At 40.2% G+C, this 4,298-nt stretch overlaps 1 protein-coding gene across 2 annotated transcripts in view; it reads left to right on the top strand.

Annotated features, from left to right (window-relative positions):
- htr1d (5-hydroxytryptamine (serotonin) receptor 1D, G protein-coupled) overlaps positions 1–4,298 on the top strand; it is a 79,901-nt gene that overhangs the window by 57,853 nt on the left and 17,750 nt on the right. The window lies entirely within an intron of this gene.

Consider the following 4,298-nt stretch of genomic DNA (forward strand, 5'->3'; position numbering starts at 1 on the left):
AGAGTGTTGCTTTTTTTTTTCTTTTTCATCCTGAGTGTACCTGAGTGATGTGAGAAAAATGAAAGAGAAGCACCATCAAGGTGCACTGATGAAAAGTACTTTCTGTTCACCCGGTGTTCTTTCATTTCACTCATATTCTCACACATGTGGTCTCTCACACTGGTACCATTCCCTCCCTCGTCTTGTCTCACCTGCTGTGCACAAGTGCACGTTATCAGGGTGAATGACGTGAACTGAATCGTTGCCCCATTTTAATGACAGAAACCTGACTTCATATCAGCCCGCTGGGATTCACGACGACATTTAAATCATGAAACTGCTAATCTGAGATTATTATGTTACTGAATATTCAATTTTTCTCGCACATGATTATGGAGGAATCTGAGATTATTATGTTACTGAATATTAAATTTTTCTTGCACATGATTATGGAGCACACCACAAAGATGATTCATTTGTAGCTCATTACACAGGGTTTAAAGTCACCTTAATAATTCATGTAGATACAGGCTGTAAATGCCTTCAAGAGTTTCAGTGCACGAGTACAAGGTGAGGTCCCTGTCCATTATCTCCTAGAATGGAGGGGATTTTAAAGAGTCATCAGCTTCCCTCACTTGCCTGGAGTTACATCTTAATCAGTGCAAAATGGAGGTGAAACAGAAGCAGAGCAGCACATGCACAGATAATCTGGCAACAGTTTTAATACGAAAAACAAGAGAACTCATATTAAGAGGTAGTGGCATAAATATTTATAGGATGAATAAAATATTAAGGTGGAAAATGTTGAAGAGGTCGACCGAATTTATATGAACACAATACATAACACTGAAAACTGCTACTGCCTAAAATTTACATGAGTTGTCTCCATTTTAACTGTTGTGCTCATGTACATACAGTATGGAGACGTGGAGTTCAGAGTTAGGTAGAGATCAAACTGACAACCCAATGTTTGCCTTGTCTACTGAACCACAGATGCACCAGTTTCGGTGCTTTTCTGTTCCACATTCTAACCAGGTCAAATATGGTCCATGTGACTGGATTTGGTCCATCTACGTGTGATCTAATGGTCTGGTGGCTCTGCTGCCTCAATTGTCTATACGGTCCAACCTCACATATGGTCTGATGTTTGTTTAATGTTGATTGAATCTGAATTAGCATAAAATAACTTTTAATTTAACAAGTACAGAGGGCCCTCTGTACTTCAGAGAAAGTACAATTTCTGTACTGTGGCACAAATCCATCAAGTTTAATATTTTGAATATTAAACTTGATGGTAATTTGCCTTGCCCTGCACTACCTCTGCCAGCTCGGGGGCCCCACCCCTCACATTGGGAACCAATGTTAATGGTTCTCGTTAACGGAGGATTGCAGGTTTGAATCCCTTTCATGGCTGTGTGGTGTTGAACAAACAACAAAACCTCTTTTGCTTCCCAGGCGTTGTTCAGCACTCCCTTCCCTCCCCAGGGATGCCTTACAGACACAAGACACATTTATTGTTGTGTATATGTGTATGTCCATTGCCAAAGGAAGCAGATTTTTCATCTTAGCGTTAGCTTAGCTGACAGCATAAATGTCAAAGTCAATTCCAAATCCAAATCCGTCTTTTGTTTCTTCCTCTCGAAACCAAGCAAATACAAACAAAACCCCTATCCCTTTTCAGTTACCGTTTTTTTGTGTGTGTGTGTGTGTAACCAGGATTACTTTGTTCCATGTTGGAGTTAGACAGCTTGGCAGATGTGGAACAGCTCCCAATGAGACATGAACGTGTTCAATCCTCACAGATTCTTCACTCCAGAGACCTGCGTATAATGGTTGTCGCCGTGCATTTTTGTCTCAGTCTGGGCATAAATAAACTAAACTAAAACAACTTCCAAGTTGAATAAAAAGTTGTTGTGTAAGTGTAAGGAGTCTGAAGGTTGTAGAATTGAGGGAAACACAGAGATACAGCTGAATACCACAGTTTTATCCACTGGTAGTAAAACTACCCGTCCAAAAATACTTTCAGAACTGCTACCAAAAAAGATACTGCAGGGTCATTGTTACAATGTCCATGTCCGACAGCATGACTACAGCAGTTAGCTAATGAGCAGAATTATAGCAGAGCAGATGGAAAGGCTGTGTTTGTTTAGAGTGTGAGTCTTTATCGCAGCTCTCTGGAGCGTGAGAGAAACTTCTAATCATTTGTGATGGTTTGCCTTCCAAGGAAATGTCAACCATGGAGTGATGGCCAGTAGATACTAGGGTCACTGCAGAAGATAGGATTGACACTGACAACGTACTCATTAAATTTGCTGGCTGACATGGGTATGATAGAGTGAACCTCGGAAAGACAAACTGGTCTTTCAAAGTAATCACAGACTGAGACGGCAGGTCAAACTGCAGGCCTTAGAGTTTCGATTCCCACGACTACTTTTACAGAACATTTCAAAAGTTGCAGTTCCACTGTAATAAGGAAAACTACTAAACCTGGCAAAGGCAATAATATCTTATTACTTTTAAATCCACGGTTAAAGTTTTAAATGCATTAGCAATTTATTACGTTTGACCTTGTTGACATGAAAAATATTTAAATGGCTAAAAGCCCGTCAATATAAAGATGTTAACTGGGATAAAATGTTTTTTTTTAAATAAATGAATTTTACAACATAGACAGAATGAGGTGCACTGCGTATCAAATAGTCATGCAGTCCATCCACTAATAGTTGCTTCAATACAGCGGCGTTGTGACAGCCACTAATAGTTGCTTCAATACAGCGGCATTGCGACCCGGCAGGCAACCCAGGCAATTGCTTGGGGCCCCAAGAGAGGCTGAAGGGCCACTATAGGTGGACTCTAGGCTCATTGTACTGCGCCCAACTACGATTCCCCCCTAAAGTGCAGATGCTAGGGCTAGTGTGAGCGCAAACGCTCCGCGCCAAAGCACAGTAGGGTGTCTATATGTGTGTGTCTTTCTGTCTCCGCTCCACTTAAAACACACACAATTGGCACTTTAGCTTGGCACGGCGCAACTGGCCCTGATATGAGTGCGCCCTATGGTCTCTCTTAAGGATGTCTAGAAACACCTCTACTCTAAAACACAGTCAATACACGTGTTATTTACACAAACTGTAGGAACGATTTCACTTCACACCGAAGCACTTAAAGCACATGTGTTTGTTGGAGCTTCATCTGCAAGACACCCAGCTTGGGTCAGACCATTTTTACTGGGTGGAGGGCTGTAAATACTGTAAGTCTACTACTGACTAGCTGACTAACACAATTGTCAAATAAAATGCGAGATAGTGTAGACTTGATTCATCTTGATTAATTTGAATTGATTATTAATTAATTCTACCATTAAAAATGATTTAAAACATGTGATCGTTTGACTGCCCTAATTTAAAGATTGTAGATTTAATGTTTCTTCCAACTGAAACTCACTTTCTGGCAGTTTAAAACCCACAGTTACCATTTCTTGAGCATCCAGTCAGTTGTCTGTCAAAAGGATGGTCCCCATGGACAGGCACACATGCATCTGTAGACAGTTAGACACGGCAGAAAAGCAGCTGGTTTCAGATTCTGTAAATCATTCAGTCTTAAAATGTGTCTGCTCATACTGTAACTACCCTTTAGTTTGTTTGCTAACAGCAAAATAACTTGTTTGCTTCTGTTTTTTGCTGATATCAGTAAGCTGCTTGTACAGTAACTGAGTCAGTGAGTATGGAAGAGTCTTCTTGTCTCAGGTACTTCAGGTTCTTGTTTGTTTCACTAGAAAGGTCTCCATAACAAACTGTACTGTTCTTTATTTATTTAGTATATTGTTCTCTATTTGTGCTGCATACAGAGCTCCCTGTAAGCATACTTTTCTCTCTATTCCCCCATGTTTAAACTAATATTCAAGCTTCAGATGGAAAGTGACAGTTCTATCTTTTATGCATGGAACATAATTATTCAACTAATAACCGAACCTTTTCTCCCCAACAAAGACACTCCTGCCTGCATAATGAACATTGAAACAAATGGACCAAAGACTCCAAGAGCTCAAAACTATTTGTCTTACACTTAATAAAATATACATACAGTACACACGTCGGAATAGTCTTATCTAAGAAATGCTTGAAGTGGCTCCAGACACTGTTTCTCAAAAGGTTGTATCACAAGCAACTAGAGTGCTAGAGCGCATTGCAAGGTGCCAATCAAGACAACCACGAGCGCTTTTTCTGAAGCTTTATCACCAAAGGCTTTGTCAAAATTGATTTGTGAGTGAGCGGAGCTACCAACAGTTTTAATATCTACATGACAGAATTGAAACTGTGTCA

Source organism: Cynoglossus semilaevis, chromosome 1, assembly GCF_000523025.1.
Source record: "Cynoglossus semilaevis isolate Cse_v1.0 chromosome 1, Cse_v1.0, whole genome shotgun sequence".
Taxonomy (NCBI): domain Eukaryota; kingdom Metazoa; phylum Chordata; class Actinopteri; order Pleuronectiformes; family Cynoglossidae; genus Cynoglossus; species Cynoglossus semilaevis.